This window comes from Balaenoptera physalus (genome assembly GCF_965194825.1).
Source record: "Balaenoptera physalus genome assembly, chromosome: 2".
NCBI classification, from domain to species: Eukaryota; Metazoa; Chordata; class Mammalia; order Artiodactyla; family Balaenopteridae; genus Balaenoptera; species Balaenoptera physalus.
This window is the reverse complement of record NC_138883.1, coordinates 147,419,730-147,442,067: the sequence shown is the minus strand read 5'-3', so window position 1 is coordinate 147,442,067 and position 22,338 is coordinate 147,419,730. Positions and strand designations below refer to the sequence as shown.

The following is a 22,338-nucleotide window of genomic DNA, read 5'->3' as shown; positions in this document are numbered from 1 at the left end:
GAAGGAAGGGGGAGAAGCAGAAAGATGTATGCTATGTATTTAGAGAGAATTTGGGGGATATTGGTGAGAAAGAGACTCTGAAACAGCTGAGGTAAGAAGGAATTACAGAAGACACACAGAGGAAGATGTTAGTCCCTGAGAAATTAGGATGAAGGATTTGATTAATGATACATTTCTTTATGCTGCTGGACTGTATTTCATTGACAAGGATACTTTATTGAGACTGGATCACAGGAATCCCTATAGATTGCTTAAGGTTTCATAATCAAGCTCAGATTCTGTCTGAGGGAAACCATGTTTCTCAGCCCATATATTAAACTTAAGTAAAATCTGATATTTCAAGTGTTAAAGGATAGAAAACAAGCCAAGTAATTTGTCCATGTTCACACAGGTAGTTTATATCATTTAATGGATGTCTATAATCAGATCTTCAGATTCCAAATTCAGGGCTGTTTCTCTTACACCATGTTGGGTTTTCACATCTTTACCAATGATATTATGAAATGCAATGTGGGGATCTGGGAGGGACTCCATAAGAAATGGGGGAAAAGTGGACGCTGGATGGTTTCCAGGTGCTGATTCCATTTCTGTTTGTGGTCTGGTGCTTAGTCCCCCATCTCCTCCTCTGTCTCCTTCTGTTCTCCAGACCAAAAAAGGAAAAACAAACAAACAAAAAACCCCAACAGCAACAACAAAATTTTACTTACCCTGGGAGTGTAGTGCTGTGTATTTGTATCATTTTCCTCCAACTTTATGCTTTGGGTCCACAGAGAAATGGTGACTATGATTTGGTATCATTCTGGCACAGTGAGTGATGCAGAGAAATGACCTTCACTCTTCCCCAGGAGGGCAAGATGGGGTGGGTACAAGGATGTCCCTTGTGTCTGTAGAAAAGTAAAGGGACTCATAGAATTCCAGCCTCTGTCCAGAGAGTAATGCCAAAGTGGGTAGCCAACCAGAAAGTGAGAGGAATACCTCCCAAGGCTTCTGGGACAGGCTTAGGGAAGTTGGGAGCCAGGAGGGAAAGTCCTTTGTAACTATGAATACAACTAGCCACCTTCTGATTAGAATCTAGTGATGTTAGGGTCTGAGATCTATACTCCGCATGTTCATTTTACGCTGTTTTAAGTTTAAAAAGTTGGTTTCCAAACAGTTTTTCTGGAAAAAATTTAAATAAATCTCTAGCCTGCCTCAGCTGAACTAAAGGAGAAAAGAAGACTTTTGTCCATTCTCACCTTTACAAAGTTCTGGTTTTTCCTCCCAGTGCTTAGTCTCTATGGTGGTATTTTGTGGAGAAATAGGAGAAAGAACAAGAAAAAAGTAAAACTTATTTATATATATATATATAAATTTGCTTAGGTCTCAAATAATTTTCCTCTGAACTCAAGGAGCAATGAGGATCCTGAGAGGCTCAAGACCACTTTAGCTATCACTAGACTTCTTACCTTGACACACTTTATTCCTTGGACTTACGCCTCTCTTTGCCAAAAACTATATTGCAACAAAAGACAGGCAGTACTATTTACGATTTTTAAATCCCCGGGGCAAGGTAGAATGAATCAAACAAACTTTGCTCCCATCTTACCCTTTCAGATCCTTTCCCCCTCTCTATAGAAGGGGTTTCAACTTGCCTCACGAGAGGTACTAAGAGGCAAATGGATTTTAAAACTCGGGCAGAGAGGAGCTCTGAGAAAAGCAAGTAGTCAGCACTTATCACCGCGATCAGGCATTATTTAAAGTATCCATTTATTAGCAGGTTCACTTTTAGAGCGCTGTCGCCAGCGACATCCAGGCAGCGCGAGAAGGGAGGCTGAAACACGTCTGAGTCGTCCCCCCCACCCCCACGCCGGGGGCCGGCGCTCAGACCACAGGTAGCAAACGTCTGAGCTGGGATCCTGGCTGCGCTCCCGGAAAAGCCACCGACTGCGGCCCTGGGAGAGGGCTCTGTCCCCGCGGAGGTAAGCTCCTCAGCAATTCTGTTCCGCGACTCGGTGGGGGCCTTTGCTTTCCTTTTGCAATGGGATCTGTCGGGTCTGAAACTACACTCTTTTTGCGCTCTTCTTGACGAGGGGACCCAAAGTGCTGTTCACTGGAGCTTCCCCAGCCGCAGGGACAGGATCCGTATAGATGGTGGCCCCAGAGGCTGCTGCTGCGTTTCAGCCCCACTGCAGCGCGCCGGGTGACTCGCGGAAAGCCTCCAGTTCTAATGGATGTATCCAATTTGACTTTTGGAAACCCACCCTAGTTTCACTGGGCTTTTGTGTGTGTGTGTGTGTGTGTGTGTGTGTGTGTGTGTGTATTTGTGCGTGTTTGGGGAGGGGGTGATCACGTGACTGCCAGTCGCTCCAATCTGGGTACCATTTAAGCCCAGTGCAGCCAAGAGGGAAAATCAATCAGCGAAGTGACCACTCTGCCCTGGCCTTGCAAAGGACTGCGGAGTCGGAGGCCGGGGAAGGGTGAGCCGAGTGCACCGGGGAAGAGGAGAGGCGAGGACGCCGTTCGCCCCTGCTTGGCCGCTGGGGGCCGCAGTCACCTTCAGCGTAGGGGAGCGGGGAGACGCGAACCCCTTTGGCGGCTCCGGCCGCCGGGCTCCCTCCAGCGCACAGCCTCGGCTCGCTCACCCCCAGAGCTGCAGCCGCGACCCGGGACCGAGAGGACGTCGCCTTCCCCGAGCTCTGGCTGGGCCCCCATCCCGCCCTCCCCGGCCGCAGCCTCCAGACAGGCAGCCTCTCGGCGCGTCCGCCGCGCCCCTCCCGGGCCCGCCCCCTCCGTCCCCCGGGTGCGCGCAGTCGCTGCCCGTGCGCCCTGCCTGCCAGCGCGCCCCGGGCGGGCGAAGATGAGGAAGCTGAGCCGAGCTCTCTGCCGCCCGCTTCCCGGCCCGCGCCGCTCACCGCCCGCAAGCCCGTGACGCGGCGGCGCCGGCCGAGACACAAAGACCGCGGCTGGGGCCGCCCGGGGGCTGAGGCCACGTCCCGGGGCCGCTGCGAGCCCGAGCACCATGCGAGCCGGTGCCGGCCGCCCGCTGCCCGGGAGGAGCCCGAGCGCGCGCCTTCGCCGCCGTGCGCCGGCCCCAGTCCCGGCTGCAGCCCGGTGGGCGCCGCGCAGGTGAAGGCAGAGCCCGAACCGGGTCGGCCGAGGCTACAGCCGCCCCAGCCCCCGGGGTGCGGCCGCTGGTGCGGACCCCGGGGTGTCCGAGAGGCGGCGGGGCCCGGCGGGTTCCGGAGTCTTCCCGAGCCGCGGCGTCTGAGGCCGGGCTGACCCCGGCGGGAGAGAAGTGGGAGACCCGCGGGGCGGCGTGGGCCCGGCGCCAGGGGAGCCTCGGAGGTAACTTCGGAGAGCCCGGGACGGGCGGGGGGCGGGAGCGCACGTGTGCCTGAGTGTGCCGGTGCGAGGTGTGTACGCCGTGTGCCCGCGGCTTGCCGCACACGCGCGCGGGGTGTGAGGTCCGGGGCTGCGGGCGCACCTCCCCGCCTCCCTGCGGCCCCGGAGCACTGCGGGCCGCAGCGTTGGGGGCTGTGATGGGCAAGGTGTGTGTGCGGTGCTGGGCTTGACCAAACGTGGTGGAGAGATCGGGGGTTCGTTAAGCGAGTCAACGGGAAAGGATCATGCAGTTTGGGGCAAGTTTTCATGGCTGAAAATTGCCTTGTAGAAAACGGTGTCTTGAGGGTTAAATAGGCGAGCACTGTGTGCAAAAAGCCTGACACATCAGAGGCGCAAAGTAAGACGGAAAGCTGGACGAACCCCAGCTGGACCGACCAGTGCCTCCGATTCTTAAATTGAGATTTCCAGTCACGTTGACGTGGAATGGGATCGTTGTTCTTCCCGGGGAGATAAGGATGTTCAACTTCACCTGCCAGAAACACAGAAGCCAGGCCTGGCGGGTCAGGAGCGTGCGCTCACACGCTACCTCGTGCATCTGCAGCATTCCCTACCTGTTCCGCCCTCCCTCTTTAAGCGACTATTCCTCCGGGCTACCACATCCAGCCAGGGTAACCGTTTGTCTGCTCTCTCGAGGGTGCCGGGAGCTTCTGGCGGCGCTTGAGCAGCTTCACTGGAACAGCGCCCAATCCAGCATTGTTCTGCTGGAAGACTGTAGCTGTGTTAAACGGTTGTGTAAGGTGGTTGGGTTTAGGCACACTTTTCAGTGGGAATTAAGTATCGTTTGCGGAAGACCTAAGCTGGGGGAGCCAGAGTCTCTGCGATGAACAGTAGAGATCTATCTTAGAGGCTTCTAGCCCGTCTGTCTTGTGGAAAGGGCAGAATCCATGCTGCCGCCCTCATGGCTGTGATTGGGAGCTTCACTGCCCCAGCTGGCTGCGATTTTATGCGTGGCATAAAGAGGTGCCAGGAGTGGTTTGGCAGCAGGGTATGGAGCCAGGTATGCACTCCTTTCTCCAGCAAACAAGCTGTCGCCACCGCCTCCCCCAGATGGAGATGTTGGGTAAATGACCCTTCCTTCCCATTTCTATGACCACCAGCGTCTCTAGAGCCTGCTCTGCAGGTAGAAGACAGCAGACGGCTGTGGCCACAGGATGTCTTTTGGAATGCGACCCTCGCAGCAGTATTTTGAGGACAGTTGAAATTAACAGAAGGAGGTTCAAGAGAGTAGGGTGCCTGCTGCTGTAGGGAGAGTTGTACACCTCCCCTTTAGGGGCTTTCTTTCTGTGTATCAGAGGAAGGTAGAGCAGGAGAGAGAAGGGGGAAACTGCAGAAAGAACACATTTAGAGATTTTCTTAGGTTACTGGAACCTGGAAGGAAAACCTTAAATGTCTGGTAAATAGAATCTTATTTTTATTGTGTGTGTCTGAGAGGTTTGTATAAATCTGAGTCTATGTGTAAATAAATGGCCAGGGAAATAATAGATCAAACAGTTTATTTGCATTTCTGATGAGTTTGGTGAGGAAGTGTTGTACAGCAGTTAATACTTGGAAGACAGACAAAGGTTTCTTTGTTGGTGATGTGTTCTTTTCGAATTTTACATATATAAAGTCCTTTTTTTTTTTTCCTGGCCAGTGCTAGAGGCAAAATTGATACGTCTTTCCAGCTTCCAAAGCTTTTGTAGCTATTAACCCTCTGATATTCCCTCCGAGACATTCAGTTGCCTTTGTGAAGTTAAGATGTCTGTCCTGTCTCTACCCACTGCACACAGAACTGGTCTGGGGGTTTTCTCCCTCAGGAGTCCCTGAGTAAGCCCTTTCTCAAATCTTGACAAATGTGAAGCAGAAAGCAGTGTTGGAGCTATGGCTTTGTGCTTGCGGGGCAGGAATTTGATAACCAAGAGAAGGAAGGGGCAGACCCTGCTCCCTGCTTCTGCCAGGTGGTGATGTGTGTTCTCAAAGTGGCCGGGAAAGGTTCCAGATTCCTCTGTGGCTATGTTGCCAAAGCCCACTGATTAGCTTTTCCCACTGACATTTGGAGGTTACCTGCAGACTTGGTGTAAATTGGAAAAAAAAAAAAAAAGAGGGGTATGGAGTTTAGAGACAGGCAGAGGCAGCTGGTGGCCAGCCTCAGGTATGCTTCTAACTTCATGGTATGACGTCGGTAAGTTACTTAACTTTTCTGCATGTTTATATAAAATGACAGAGCATCAGACTAGACCATTAGTTTTTTTCCCTCCTTCTCTCTCTCTAAGAGTAGAGCTCTTTAAGAGTAGAACTCTTTAAGTTAAATCTGATATGAAAGTTAAGTATATGAAACAGATTAAAGATGAGGGAGGGACATGGCAGCCTGTTCATTCCCAAGGTAATGTCTGAAGCACCCTCTTGGAACCCCTTATGGCACCCCAGAACACAGTTAGAGAATCCCTAGAAGCCTTCTCTCCGGAATGTGGCATATTCCCCCTTTGAGCGTTTGAAATGAAATACTGTGGTCGCCTAGTTCTGTGTTATCAAGGAGGATCTGGCACCTGGTCCTCTTCGATGGCTAGCTAACCCCCTACAACGTGGGCTCCAGAAAGATCATGACGTCTTCAGCCCTAAAGCTCCCAAATAGAGCACAGTACCTGGCAGGTAAGTAGATACTTAGAAAATGCTTGCTGAATGGATAAGAAAGTGAGGGAGTAAAGTTATTTTGACCGAACAGGGACTAATGGATGGAACGACTACAGTATAAATCTTAGGAGGGCAGGGACTTTGATTGACTTATTGCTGCCTAGCACAGACAGATTTTGGCTCATTGCAAGAAAAACCTTTAAACTAGTTCAAGTTGGGAACCAATTGCTCTAAGAGGTCATCAGCACCATGCGTATGGTGGTTATTATTCTGCTAATAAAGAGTCTGACTGTCTCTCCTTCTGGGAACATGGATTGCAGTTCCCTGGTCACATGAAATTAGATGTGGCCTTGTGCCTTGTTTGGCTGGGAGCTTTCAGAGTTAGCAGGTGCCTCACTTCTTTGTTCTCCCTTTTCCTCTGCTCCAGGACAGTCAAAGTTCCGTGGGATTTCCCTGGCGGTCCAGTGGTTAGGACTTGGAGCTTTCAAGCTGCTGTGGCCTTGGGTTCAATCCCTGGTCGGGGAACTAAGATCCCATAAGCTGCACTGGGGCTGCCCCTCAGCCTGGGTCCTAGACTGAAGGTGATGTGGAGCAGAGCCCCTGGCTGACTCACCTTGGTCATGTCCATGGATAAGAAATAAACCACTGGTGTTTTAAGCCACTGGACTCTGGGGACAGTCTTGCTGCAGCATAACCTAGCCTATCCTGATGGATGCAACGTGTAAAGAGCTTAGGATAATGCTGGTTTGGGATCAGAACACATCAGCATAGCAGTGTTATCCAGGAAGGCCAGAGATTGCTGAGACAGGGCTTCATGGGGATTAGAACCTTGGTGTGATCACCACATTGAGGCATGTGGTTGTCATCTTTGCTGGTTGCAGAGTTCATTAGCTAATATACCCAGGCCAGTCTTTTAGAGAAGGACCCATGATAACCAAAGGCCTGATGCATAAGACGTAAAATGCTGGCTTAATAGGTTAGTGGGAAGAAAGTGAATCGTTAAGTGTGTTCACTGGTCAGGGAGAAATGCCCATTAGAAGCCAGATAATAGGGGCTTCCCTGGTGGCGCAGTGGTTGAGAATCTGCCTGCCAATGCAGGGGACACGGGTTCGAGCCCTGGTCTGGGAAGATCCCACATGCCGCGGAGCAACTGGGCCTGTGAGCCACAACTACTGAGCCTGCGCGTCTGGAGCCTGTGCTCCGCAACAAGAGAGGCCACGATAGTGAGAGGCCCGCGCACCGCGATGAAGAGCGGCCCCCGCTTGCCGCAACTAGAGAAAGCCCTTGCACAGAAACGAAGACCCAACACAGCCATAAATAAATAAATAAACAAATACTTAAAAAAAAAAAAAGCCAGATAATAAAAAGAAGCTGTTTTGTGAGCTTGGAATGAAATGTAGCAGAGTTAGTGGAGTGAACTGCAGGGCCAGTGTCATATGGCTGTGACATGCTGTTGTTTCCTTTTTTATCCAAGTTCGAGAACTACCAGCTGAACGCACTCCATACATACACACAGACACCATTTAATGCCATCCTTAGTGCGTGATTTGTTGAGCACGATTACCGTATGATTCTTCTGGGGCTCTGCTGTCCCATGTTCTCAGCCAATGGGAGCTTTCATGGCAGGCTTTTCTACTGGCTTGGCCTGTGGGAACAGTGCACTACAAAAGCTCTCAGCCAGCGAGCCCCTCACCTCCTCTCCGCCGTGGGAGCCTTCCTCAGAAGGCCTTCCACCTGCTGTGCCCTTTCCTCCTGCCTTTCTCCTCGTGTCCTGGTGAGCAGTTTTGACTTCCGGTGCCTGATGTGCTTTGATTACCACATTGCGGCCTCTGTAATATCACTGGGATTTTGAGAAAGAAAAAATGTATGCAGGATGCTAAACATGCAAGCTTTATGGTTACTTAAGGAGACTTCAAGTAAACAGCTGAGAAAACAAACCAAAAAAGGTCAATAGGCCAGTAGGGATTGATGGGAGTCCTGCAGGTGTGAAGGGCTCTAGAACCTCCTGGAAGCCTGGAGGGTTGACCACGGTCGTGAGAAGGCCAACCAAGAGACATGGGAATGGGGCCTGGAGTTGAGGTTGGAGAACATGGAAAGTCGTTTGGCACTGTGGGTGCAGGATGGGGAGCAGGCAGTGAGTGGGTGGGTTGGGGGGCATGGGGATGGGTCGTGAGTGGGAGTGGGCATGGGTGCGGTGGGTAGTTGGCTCTGGGCTCTCTCTCCCTATCTGTCCCACTGCCACGGGTGCACTTCCTGTGCTGTGTTGTAACATACCTCGTGCTGCTCTGCCTCTCCCACCGAACTGTGGGCCTCTGGAGGAGTGGGACAGTGTCTCAGTCCCCGTCTTGCCCCAGCGACCGGCATGGAACTGGCACAGGCTGGGCAGTGCAATAACGCTGTCCTGTGGATGAGGGACTGAGCATTGCGTCGGATGATTCAGAGGCCCTCTGCAGGGGCGGGGGAGGCCTGGCTCTGTAGCTGCCGCATGATGAAAAAATGGAATGATTCAGTCCGGTAACCTCCGTCTGAGTCAACAGTACGGTGTGGCCACCGGAAAGATCCTTAGCTGAAAGACGGCATTCGGAACGAGGAACGGGACATGCGTTATTTTCTGTACTTCAGTATAAGGAGGCTTAACTCCAGAAGCCCATGAGCCAATTGGAAATTATTTAAAGTACCAGGGTGCATCAATGCCAAGATGTGTCTAGTCCAGCATTCCCAGGCAACTGTCAGGGCAACGACAGTACCAAAGCCTCTTGGGGATCTTTTGTATTGTATTGTATTTTTTAGATTAATTTTTATTGGGGTATAGTTGTTTTACAATGTTGTGTTAGTTTCTGCTGTACAGCAAAGTGAATCAGCTATGCGTATACATATATCCCCTCTGTTTTAGATTTCCTTCCCATTTAGGTCACCACAGAGCACTGAGTAGAGTTCCCTGGGCTACACAGTAGGTTCTCATTAGTTATCTATTTTATACAGAGTATCAATAGTGTACATGTGTCAATTCCAATCTCCCAACTCATCCCCTCCCACCGGCCCCCCACCCCCCGGGGGGATCTTTATAAATGTAGATTTCAGGCCTATGCCTGATCTGCATCAGCAGAAAGGCTGAGCTTGAGGCCTGAGCCCCTGTTTATCCCCCACATTTACAAGTGCTGTTTGGAGTTGCCTGAGGAAGGGGAAGATCTGAGTCAGAGACCACGTCCCCATCAATAGGAAGGATACAGGGCGGTTGCAGCTAGGTCCTGGAGTGAATGGTTGCAGGACGCGGGAAGGACCAGCTCCCTGTCTTGGGGCCGAGGGAAGGACCAGCTCCCTGTCTTGGGGCCGTGGTGCCCAGGCAGGCATGGGTCAGGGTTGCTGTGAGCTTGGAGAATGCGGAGAGGGATGTGACACTATGACCTTCCATGTGTCCAGGGTTTTAGGATGTATTTCAGGATTACAGTACAAGAGAGTCCTTATCGACATCACGAATTATCATTATCCTCAGCTGCCAGTCAGTAGAGGGTTCTACCTGACAGGCTGGGCAAACCAGATCTTATTTGATCAATCAGAGCAAAGCATTTGCCTTCTGAGAAGGACTGCAAACCTTCCAGCTATGTCTACCCTAAATAGAAGAAAGTGGAGAGGACGAGACTTCCTTCCTTCCCTGTGTGCGCTGGTGGTCAGGGGTTCAGGTCCTCCAGTAAAGAGGTACCCAGCCCCAAGATGGCCACCTCCTAATCCCCAGAACCTGTGAATCTGTGACCTTACATGGCAAAAGAGACTTTGCAGATGTGATGAAGATCTTGAGATGGGGGGATCATGCTGGATGATCGAGGTGGCTCAAAGTAATCACAAGAGTCTACCAACGGGGAAGAGGAGACAGAAGAGTTAGCGATGGAGATGTGACCACTGGAGTAGAGCTCAGAATGATGTAATTGCTGGCTTTGAAGCTGGAGGAAGGGGCCACGAGTCAAGGAAAGTGGGCAGCCTCCTGGAGCCGGAAAATGCAAGCAAACAGATTCTCCCTTAGAGCCTCTGGAAGGATTCTCCCTTAGAGCCTCTGGAAGGCTCTGGAGAGCCTTGCTGATACCTTGACGTAAAAACCCTTTTGGGGGCTTCCCTGGTGGCGCAGTGATTGAGAGTCTGCCTGCCAATGCAGGGGACACGGGTTCAAGCCCTGGTCTGGGAGGATCCCACATGCCGCGGAGCAGCTAGGCCCGTGAGCCACAATTACTGAGCCTGCGGGTCTGGAGCCTGTGCTCCGCAACGGGAGAGGCCGCAATAGTGAGAGGCCCGCGCACCGTGATGAAGAGTGGCCCCCACTTGCCGCAACTAGAGAAAGCCCTCGCACAGAAACGGAGACCTAACACAGCCATAAATAAATAAAAAAAAAAAAAAAAAAAAAAAAAAACCCTTTTGGTCTTCTAACCTCCAGAACTCTAAGATGATAAATCTGTGTGGTTTTAAGCCACTATATTTATGGTAATTTGTTACAGCAGCAATAGGAAACAAATACAGCACAACCTCTGAGATGATCAGTATTTGCCACCTAAGTGTTGGGAAGCCACAGAACTCTGCAGAACCAGAGGTGTAACTTTGACTTTTTCTCGTGGCAATGGACATTCTGGGGAATCTGATGAGATCTTCACCTTGGTCAGTGTTTCTTGAATCCTAAAACTCTACCCTGTCTACAATGAACCCACAGAGGCCAAAGGTTCCATCGAATGCAGTTTCGGAAACACAGCAATGAAAGTTCAGCACTGTCCCCAAGTGCGAATAGTCACTGAGACCACATAGCCATCCCAGTTATAAGATGGCCACACACAGGATCTAGAGTATACATTTACATTTATAATGAAATGAAAACAAACAGTTAAATTAAAACAAAACATAGAAAAATGGCATACCATTTTTCCAAAACGGCATATATAGGAAAATACACACAAGGAGGGTTGGAAAAACTTTCCTAAATGAGAAATGAACTAGAGGGTTCTTATACTGTTAGGAAACATTTTGACTTCCCCCAAATGGTATCTGTCTGTACCTCTTCATCCCAACAGTCATCATCTGGTCCAGGGCCTCATCTCTTCCTGGGAAGTCAAAGGTCAGGAGGGAGGCTGACATAGGGATGGTTTTAGGTGGATAGAAGGGAAGTTAAGGGTGTTCCCAGCTCTCATTATTTTTTCACTGTAAAATGGAACATGAGTGGTGCCTGAGCTATTTTTGGAGATGTTTTGATAGAGAACATAATCACCTTGGAGCTGAATATTATATCAGAGACAATAAACTAATAAATAGTGTTTATTGGTGCATCATATTGTATAAAGTGTCTTCCTGGCCAACCAGACACGCCAGTCATGCTTCAGCCTCAGGGCCTTTGCACTTGCTGTTCCCTCTGCCTGGGACGCTTGCTTTCCTCCTCATGTGGTTTGCTTGTGGTTTCCCGAATAGGTATTTGGGAACTTCATTCAGCTGTAATCTTTTCCCTGAGGACTTCTCTGAACATCTTATTAAAAATTGCAGCCCCCACCCCTGGCCCCATGCTTTCTAACCCCTCCTCTATTTTTCTCCATAGCATTTTCCACCATCTAATGTACTATTCATTTTACTTATCTATTTTTCTTATTATCTGTCTCCCCACTAGAATATAAGCTCATGAGGGTAGGTGTTTTGTTTTTTTTTTTCTTTTTCTTGGTCTGTTTGAATACCCAGCTGTATTTCTTTTATTTATTTATTTTTTTATTTTTAAGATTTATTTTACTTCATTTCTTTTTTTTTTGGCTGCGTCGGGTCTTAGTTGCGGCATGTGGGCTCTTCATTGTGGTGCGCGGGCTCCAGAGCGTGTGCTCTCTGTAGTTTGCGGCATGCAGGCTCTACTTGAGGCATGTGGGCTCAGTAGTTGCGGCGCACAGGCTTAGTTGCCCTGCGGCATGTGGGATCTTAGTTCCCCGACCAGGGATCGAACCCACGTCCACTGCATTGGAAGGTGGATTCTTTACCACTGGACCACCAGGGAAGTCCCCCTGCTGTATTTCCAGTAGTTAAAACCGTGCCTGACACATGCCAGTTACAAAATAAATATTTTTGAACAAATAGATGGGTGTCTCATTTGACCCTGTTAGTAATCCCAGGAGGAGGAATTGATATCTTACTTTTCTAGGTGAGAACACCAAAGATCAGAGATAATAATTTACTTCCCCAAGTTTTCATTGCTGGGGTTTGCCAGCAAATCTTTTCTTCTTTATTTTTTATTAGAAAATCACATATTCTGAACATTTAACTAATACAGACCTAAAACAAAGGGAAGGAAAAAGCACTGAGAGATAGTTTTTATTAACATTTTGGTATATAGGGTGTGCATATAGACAATTTTACATCATATTACAATATGCCATTTAGAAGCACGCTTTTTTACTTAAGAATACATCATTAAAAATTAAACATGTCAGTATGTATATCTATGCAACGTGGCTTATTAGTGGCTGCATGACATTTCACCATATTGGTGTACTGCAATTTTATATAACCAATTGTTAGCTACAAAGGTTATTGCTGATTTTTTCTTATTATAAGCAACATTAAAGAGAATATTCATAGCACTTTTTGTTACACATATCTGATTATTTCCTTTAGATAAGTATTTACAGGTGTGGATTTGTTTTATTTAAATGATGTGCATATTTCAAGTTTTATGCAGATTACTTCCTGTAATGATCACACAAATTTCTCTCTCTCCAACAGTGCTTGGGAGGGCCCACTTTCCCACATTCTCCCCAACAGTGGTATGAGTCTTCTTAACCAATACCAATTCAGCAGGCAAAAAATCCATAGCATTTTGGTGCTTCTTCACCTGAGAAAGAAAATATCATTTTTATTTTCTGTAGATGTATAATGATAAGGCAGTCAAACAAACTGCTGTTTCAGTTTGCTTTCTTTGTTTATTAGGATGTTGCCCATTTTTTCCTTTGCCTTTCTTTCTTTGAATATTGACTCCTTGTCTTTGGGGTGGTTCATTCTTTCATATTAATATTTAAAGTTTTCCATAAGATGCAAAAAGTTTCTGCATTCTATTTTTTTTTTCAATTTCTGTGATGTTTATTGACATGGTAAGTCATGTTCATTTATCCAAGGTGACGAATCTTTTTCATCATGATTTCAACTTTTGGAGTCTTGTGTGGAAAATCTTTTCACAACTTCAGATTATTTACTCCTGGCTCAGATTTCCTTCTTTACATTTAATCTGTTATTTACTTTTGTATATGGCAAAGAATGAGATCTAACTTAATTTTTTACCAACTGTTTAACTGATTTTTCTAATAATACTCAACTATTAACTATTACTTAACTATTCAGTAACATGCTTTACTGAATAAAACATTATTTTCTCATTGACTTGAAATGCCACCTTCCTCATAGAATGAATCCTTAGCTACATTTGGGTATGCTTCTTGGCCTTTTATTCTGTTCCATTGATTTACCTGTCAAATTATACTTATAGGAGCTTTGTAGTGGGCTTTAAAATTTGTCTATCCAAATAGATTGCCATTTCGACCCAGAATTCTTAACTAATTAAAATAAAGCAATAACTATTTAACGTTCCCTTTAACACACGGGCCTCTCACCATAAAAATGCAAAAGCAGCAAAACATAATAAACAACAAAAAACTGTCATCAATTTTCTTAATAGTTACCTTTACAGCCTTATTTATAAAAATTTTCTTTTGGCTCCATTTTGACAGGTCTAAGTGGGAACTTGTTTATCTAGTTTTTAAAATTGATGTTCATTTTAAATTAGCACATATTTTTTGAAATGCAGAAAAGTACAGAAAATAACCTAAAAGATGTCCACGTACCATGGAGATTAAATAGGTGTTAACATTTTGTCATTTTCGCTACCGTGCTTTTTTTTTTTTTTTAAAGAAAAGAATATGTGGTAGTTCAAGTTCTACCTGCTCCTCCTTTTGTTTAATCGCCAGCTATTCACCCCACTGGAGAAGGAGGAGTCTGTCTCTAGGGTTATGGGGATGGTCGCCTGACATCTGACTCTGGAAGATGAGACTGACAGCAGCTTGTTAATCACATAGACTCACAGTCTGGGGGGAGGACACAGCACATCACGCAGGGCCAGACCGGGGTTGACTTGGGAGCAGAGTGAACAAGCAGGGTCTGTCAGGGGCAGGCTTCATAGTAACAAGAGGGTGAGGTGACCCCTGGTTCCTGTGGGAGGACGTGATTGGCTTGTTTGAATATCCCTGGTCTGGCAGGGTACCAAACCTGCTACCCAGGGATAAGTAGGAACCGCCTGGTGCCTTTGATGAGGATGGTTATTTGGCCAGGGGATCCTATCTGTGGGAGCAGAGTAGGGAGAGGAACTTGTGGCTAGATCATTCGAGACCCTCCAGGTTTCACCAGATGTCAAGATAGCACATAATATTGGGCCTTAATTTTAGGCCTTAAACCACATTTTTCCTTCCCCTTCTCTCTCTCCAAAGGAAACCACTCTGCCAGACATGGTATATGTCATTTCCATATATGTTTTTATACTTTCCTTTTTATATACACATCCCTAAACATTCTATTTTTTTTTTAAATTATATCAATGATATACGTCCATTTGCAACTTTCTTTTTCCATGCATTTTTATGTTTTTGAAGTTTATCCTTAAATTTATTTTAAATAAATGCATTCATATTAGCTGCTGTGTATTATCAATTATTTGAATAACCCCAAGTTTATCTTTTCCCCCACTGTACTATTTTACTATTAAAAAGTGTTTTAATAAACAGTTTTGCCTCCTTCTGAGCCCATGTGAATGGTTAACTCTGGTAACCATAGATAAACAACATAACCAGAGGTGGATTTGGATGGCAGTAGGATTTGTTTATCTTGAGCCTTATCCATATTGCCAAATCACTTAATGTTTGCCAGATGCTAATACGTATAACATGAGATAGATACTATTATCATCCCCATTTTACAGCTGAGAAAACTGAGACAGAGAGACCAATAACTTGCTCAAGTCACACAGCTGGTAACTGGAAGAGCTTGGATTTAAACTTGGGCAATTTAGCTCTGGAGTCATGACCTTTAACACTTATGCCATTCTGCCTGTAACAGATACCAACTATATTCTGATTTGGTTTTGACTGATACTATCTTATCCCATCTGCATACTTTCATCCTTTCTGTGACAACATGTATAGGTATGTCTGTTACAGGTAGCATTTGATTGCAATATTTAAAAAATTTTTTAAAAATCCAATTTGAGAGTCACAGTCTTTTAACCAGTAAATTTCACTTATTTACATTTACTCTGTATGTTGTATTTGGAAATATTTCTGTCATCTTATTTGTAATTTTTACTTGTCCTAATGTGTCTTTGCTTCTTTATTTCCCACTTTCCTACCTTCTATTAATTGATTGAATTTTATTTATTCTTTGTTTTCTCTACACTGGTTCAGTAGTTTTACCTTAAGTTCTACAATTTCTTCCTGTTCTGTTAGTGGTTATCCATAAATTTTTTCTAATATACATTTTTTTACTTAACATTAAATGTATTTAACATCCCTTTTCTCCTCTGGAGAATACAGGTAATACTTAGAGAGTTTTAACCCTGATCATTGCCCCTTCCATTTTACCTCTAAAATTAGTAATTGTTTTATACAGTTGATGTGTTTAGAATTAACTATATGTTTACCTCTTTCCTTTCTCTGGATTCACTTTCCTTCTCTCTGAAGGAGCTTCTTTAGTAGCTTTTACAATGAGGAAGGAGTGTGAGTGACAAACTGTCTGAAATTATAATTTTTTCTTTATTTCTGAATAATAGTTTATCTGGTAATAGAGTTGTAAAACTATAAGTTATTTTTCCTTAACACTTTAAGGATTTTATGCTTATGTCTTCTGATCTCTATTTTTATTCTTTAAAAATCTGTTTTTAGTTTTACCCTTTTCTAGGTAATTCACTCACCACCTTCCCATTTTAAGGCTTTCTTTTCGCTTCTGGTATTTTTCAATTTCAATATGATGTGTGTTGGTGTCTAAGGGTGAATTCATTTTTGTATGCCTTATTTGGAGTGTATGTTGCACTTTGAGAATTCAAGTTTTTAATTCTGGAGCATTCCCTAGACATTATCCCTTTGATTATTGACTTTCCACCATTTGTTCTTATCTTTCCTGGAACTCCTGTTAGACATTTGTTAAAACTTCTCCTTTGCTGTATGCCTTTTAACCTCAATCTCATATTTTAAAAATCTTTTTATTTCTCTGCACTGCATACTGCTAAATTCCCTTAGATATATCTTCCAGTTCACCAATTTTCTCTTCACTTATGTCTAATATGTTATTTGATCTGTCCATTGTGATTTTTATTTCAATGATTATTTTTAATTTCTAGAAGTACTGTTTCATTCTTTACCAGATGCATATGTTCATTTTTTCACATCTTCTTTAATTTGGATTTCCAAAATGTTTAAATATCTTTACTTATTTAAAATATACTTACAGCTTTTTTAAGATTGTTTTCCATTTTGTGATGTTCTTGAAGTTCTAATCCTCCTGATTATTTTGTGTCTGCTGACTGTTACTCACTGTTGTGTATTTCCTCTTGTGTGTTGTAATTTTTAAAAATAGTATTCAACGTTAGTGTGGCTTCTTTTCTCTTTGGGGCACCCTTGATTGTTCGGAGCAGTTTTTCACTTGTTTTGCTTGTATCCAAGGATATCACCAACATAGAACCTATTTGCACATTAATTTCTTAACTCAAGAGACCTTAAACCATCCAGCAACATAAATTGAGCCCTAACATATTTAAGGCATCAGCCCTGTTTTACATTCTAAGCCCTGTTTTACGTTTTACATTCTAAGCCCTGTTTTACATTTAACCAAGAGCCCAGGCAGAGGCTGACAAGTTTCCTTGCTTCCTGTGCTCATAAGCAGATTTTCCCTCTATTTCATACTCTCACTTACAGTTAGAGAATAGTCCTTAAAGGGTCCCATCTTTCTGCAGACATCTTTTCCACTCACCATCTCATGGAGGGCCACTTCTATTCTAACTTAGTACAAACCTCCTGCCCCAGCTCCCCCAGAGCAGCTCCATTACCAGCTCTGTGATTTTCAATCCTTTCTCTGTTTCTGGCACCTGGACATTTACCTTGCTCTCTTGCAAGCTTAGCTGCACACATTAAGAAAAAAAATCGTATTTTATCCAGCATTTCTAGGTGTTCATAATGTGAGGCTTATCCCATTTTCTAAGCTTGCCTTCTTGCCAGATCTGGGAAATGCTTCATGTCTTGATTTCTCAATCAAGGGCTTTGCACTAGGGTTGAGCTCTGTGGGGATACATCTTGACAAAGAGGAGCAAAGCCCCCTTCCCAACTCTATGCTGCCGTCTTTAGCAGCTTTGTGGAGGAAAACTGCCATTAAGAGAGAAAGGGGTCGCCTTTCAGTTTGAAATGTATTATAGGTGACACAAGGGGAGGTAGAAATTCCCATCCATAAATTTTAGATTCCTAGGTGAATGCCTTCCTTTTGTAGTTTCATTGAATCCAGAATTTCACTGAATCACAGTAGCATTAACCACCCTGGAAAAAAACAAAATCCAAAACGACAAGCCAGGTCAGTATCTGGGCTGGAATTACACAAATGCTGCAGAGAAATGCTCTTTACTGTGCTTTTCATGAGTGTAAAGTGAGAACATTGTGCCCACATTCCATCTTGGCCCATTATTTCAGCGTTGGAAAGATCAATATATCATGGCATATGGGAAAGCTTTAATAAGAACACTTCAGGGACTTCCCTGGTGGCGCTGTGGTTAAGAATCCGCCTGCCAATGCAGGGGACACAGGTTCGATCCCTGGTCCAGAAAGATCACACATGCTGTGGAACAACTAAGCCTGTGCGCCACACCTACTGAGCCTGCACTCTAGAGCCCGAGAGCCACAACTACTGAGCCCGCGTGCCACAACTACTGAAGCCTGCTCGCCTAGAGCCCGTGCTCTGCAACAAGAGAAGCCCTGCTCACCGCAACTAGAGAAAGCCCACGCGCAGCAACGAAGACCCAATGCAGCCAAAAATAAATAAATAAATAAATTTAATTAAATTAAAAATTTAAAAAAAGAAAGAACACTTCACAACCGAGTTTTGCTAATCCAGCTCAAGGTTGGTGTCATTTGTTCTCATCAGATTTTGGAGCTGTTGGCAGAAGGGAAGATGAAACCTTTAAGGGACTTGGTGGAAATGAAATTCAGAGAGCTTGTCTTCTGTCCAAAGATTCATGCAGCAATCCTGCAAGTTATATCCCTAAATCGTGTCCTTTTCTTCTCCGTTTTGATCAACATCCGATGTCAAGGCTTTGAACAGTTAAAAATGCAGAAGGTCATGAAAAGGTGGACATTCACCTTAGCCTCATACACTGAACAGCTACATTTGTCATAGTTGGAGCATGACATGAGAAAGACACACAGTGTCATGAGGTAGTGGGAAAAAAATCCGGCATCCGTTTCCTGCCCTTCCCAAACCTACAGACCGCTGTGTGGTGGAAAGAGCCATGGACCTGGAGCTGGAAGAGCCTGGAGTGGTCCTCCTGGCTGTGTATGCGCAGGAGGCGTTGCCAAGGAAGAGAATGTGGACCCCGGTCTGTGCGTCCTGTGGGCGAGTGCCCACCTGAGCCGCAGGCCCGGCCCCTCCAGCGCCTGCTCTGTTGGTGCTCTCAGCTCCCACTGCCCGCGGAATCGAGTCCAGATGCCCCAGCCCAGATTCAGCGCCCTGCCTTCTCTAGATGCCCCCTGCTTGCCCAGCTCCACAGTCAGACTCCGCCCCGCTGCACCTTCATGCCTCTGCCCTTTGCCCTGGAATCTGCCCTCTGTCTCCTTCCTCCAGACCATGAAACACCCTCTTCCTCCTCAGTCTTCGAGGCCTTTGCAGATGGCGCCTCCTCTGCGAAGCCGGCCTTTCCCTGTGGCTGGGATTCTTCTCACTCCCTCCAGGTCCCCAGCTTCTTGTTTATGCTTCTCTGGCACCTGACAGCCAGGACTGGTGTTTCTGCACAGACACTTGTGAAAATAGGCAAGGTGTCAGAAGCCCTGCGTCCTGCGGCCGATTCTGCCGCTAACTCTCCATGTGGCTGTGGAAAATGATGGCCCTGGGCCCCGTTTCCAGTTTGTGAGGGCCAGGGGCTTAGCCTGGGGGCTCACCGTGGTCCCTGCACAGTGCCGTGTACATGCTGTTGCTCAGATGGTTTGTGAGTCTCCGAACGCCTGCAGAATCTTCAAGAAGACCCGAGGTAGTTGCCTGGGGTGGGCATCAGGTAGGTGACGAGGTGGGGCTGGTCTTAAAGTGACGTGTGATAAGGGGGCTGAGAAGACACCCCTGTTTATTCTGAGTGGATAATTCCAACTTCTGGCCTTCAGAACTTCCTCATGGAATCAGTTTATGAACTTTCCTCTTATTTAAAAAAGAGATGAATAAAGAACTCTGTGCACAACTTGTTCTTTTCCTCTTGAGGTGTAATCCAGAGAGGCAGTAACTCACGGGTTTAATGCGGATCCCTGAAAGCACATGATTGAGGACAGAGTTTCCTACAGTGGGAAACTAAAAGTCTTTTTTTTTCAAATAAATTTATTTATTTTATTTATTTATTTTTGGCTGCGTTGGCCTTCGTTGCTGCGTGCGGGCTTTCTCTAGTTGCGGTGAGTGGGGGCTACTCTTTGTTGTGGTGCGCGGGCTTCTCATTGCGGTGGCTTCTCTTGTTGCAGAGCACGGGCTCTAGGTGCACGGGCTTCAGTAATTGTGGCATGCGGGCTCAGTAGTTGTGGCACACGGGCTTAGCTGCTCCGTGGCATGTGGGATCTTCCTGGACCAGGGCTCGAACCCGTGTCCCCTACATTGGCAGGCGGATTCTTAACCACTGTGCCACCAGGGAAGCCCCTAAAAGTCTTTGAAGAGATTGAAAATGTGAAAACTAGGGAGGCCAGAATGCTGCTTTAGGCACAGGTGTGTTTTGCTCTCTCTGTAGAATGGAGTCATTTCCCCAAAATGCTCACGTAGTCCTACTTCCTAACCTGCAGGAGGCGCTGTGAGGCATAAACCCACGGAAACTACTAGATTTCCCACTGCCACCGCTGTTCCATGAGTGACTGCTGTCGTTTGTGGAAGGGCTGTCATTGGGGGACACTTTATTAAGTGCTGTGCATGAGCTTGTTAATTAACCCCATTGTTACAGGTGAGGAAAGTGAGGTTGGGGACTGTAGGTGACCTTCTGGAGGTCATGTAGCTGGTGATGAGCAGGGCTGGAATCTGTGTGCCCATCTTCTCAACCTTTGGGTTGCACTGCCTCTCACAAAACCCAGCCCCTTTACTTTCTTTTTTTTTTTAAGCTCAGTCAACATTTTACTCAGAAATTCATTAAAGACTTGAAACCTTTTTTAAAATTAATTTTTATTGGAGTATAGTTGCTTTACAATGCTGTGTTAGTTTCTACTGTACAGCAAAGTGAATCAGCTATACGTATACATATATCCCCTCTTTTTTGGATTTCCTTCCCATTTAGGTCACCACAGAGCACTGAGTAGAGTTCGCTGTACTATACAGTAGGTTCTCATTAGTTATCTATTTTATACACAGTGGTGTATATATGTCAATCCCAATCTCCCAGTTCATTGCACCCCCCTTCCCCCCTTGGTAACCATAAGTTTGTTCTCTACATCTGTGTCTCTATTTCTGCTTTACAAATAAGTTCATCTGTATCATTTTTCTAGATTCCACATATAAGTGATATTATACAATATTTGTTTTTCTTTTTCTGACTTACTTCACTCTGTATGACAGTCTCGAGGTCCATCCACATCTCTGTAAATGGCGCAATTTCATTCCTTTTAATGCCAGCCCCTTTACTTTCTAAATGGGGTTTCTCAATCCCTCAGTCTGAAACCCCACGCTTCAGAAATACCTGGGTGGCTTTAACAACTCCCGAGATTCGGGACACCTCCCAGGAATTCTGATTTAATTGGTCTGGGGTTGGGGGGCCAGATCTCAATATGCTTTAAACCATCCGAGGCAAGTCTTTCCTGTGTGAGAAACACTGTTACCAAGGCGCGGACAGAGGCCCGCTGAGCACCGAAAAGGGAGCAACTGATTCCAACTGAGATCAGTGAGAGGTTGGGGGAAAGCAAGGCTGTTGGAGGCGGGCCCTGGAAGGGAAGCAGGGTTCCCAGGGTGTGGGCAGTGAGAGGGCACAGGCCTCCCTGGGGGAAATGCAGAGTGGACATAGGAGATGCAGGCAGGGGAGGCCTGGCTGTGGGGATTGAGCTGGGCGGTCAGTTGGGGGCCACTGGGGTCCTGATGGGTCTGAATTCCAGAAGCCCAGCTGCTCACGGGCTCCCCAGGCCGGACTTCCTGCCCCTGGGGCTGCATGCACGTTACTCAGCAGGTGGCTCCCGAGTACAGGGTGGGGTGGGACCCTGCCAGCCACCTCTCAGCGCCTTAACGGGGGACGAGGGGGGGGCGTGTTCTCCTGCCCCGGGAGGGGCTGTGCAGCCCTGTGAGTGGTGCCTGCCGCCTCCAGGTGCATCCCGTGATTCAGCAGAGACTGGTCACTGCAGGTGGTGTGCGGGGGGTGGGCGTCCAAACGCCAGGGAGGGTGGCTCTGTGGATGCCTTGGCCTTTCCCCAGATGCACATCAGGCTGTGCTGGGAGCTTAAGAATGTTCAAGCCCTGAGGGCCCGGCTGAGAGAGCCCAAAGAGAGAAGGGGTGTGGGTGAGAGAGGGTGTGTGCCCATCCACGTGGGTGTGGCAGTGAGGGCGTGTGTGTGTGTGTGTACTGTGGCCGAGAGTTGTGTGTGTGGTTGTGTGTGTGAGGGTATGAGTGTGTGTGTGTGTGTGTGTGCGTCGCTGTGTGTACACACACATACACGTTCCACAGCAGGTTCACTCAGCCCCCAGAGCTTTTGGGCTGATGTTCTCTCCTTGCCCTTTTGTCACTGAGAAGAGAGCCTGGGCTTTGGCCTTCTCCAGATTCGGCTTCAGGTGCTGCTCCTCCGTGTAATCCCTCCGGCCTCATTTTCCTCACGCCTCCGGTAGAGGGTGCAGAGTGGTGGTGCCTCCCTCTCCAGGCTGTTGCGGACATTTCCTGTAAAGCCCCAGTGCATTCTTTCATGTGTTTGTTGGCAATCTGTATGTCTTCTTTGGAGAAATGTCTATTTAGGTCTTCTGCCCATTTTTGGATTGGGTTGTTTGTTTTTTTGATATTGAGCTGCATGAGCTGCTTGTAAATTTTGGAGATTAATCCTTTGTCAGTTGCTTCATTTGCAAATATTTTCTCCCATTCTGAGGGTTGACTTTTCATCTTGTTTGTACCCTGAGAAA

At 46.5% G+C, this 22,338-nt stretch overlaps 1 protein-coding gene across 1 annotated transcript in view; it reads left to right on the top strand.

The window, feature by feature from the left end:
* Window positions 1-3,136: 3,136 nt before the first annotated feature.
* The window catches only part of MINAR1 (membrane integral NOTCH2 associated receptor 1), a 42,970-nt gene continuing 23,768 nt past the window's right edge, over window positions 3,137-22,338 (top strand). Inside the window, exon 1 of the mRNA XM_082448612.1 lies at window positions 3,137-3,324. The gene's annotated coding sequence lies outside the window, so the exon portion shown is untranslated. The remainder of the gene's footprint in view (window positions 3,325-22,338) is intronic.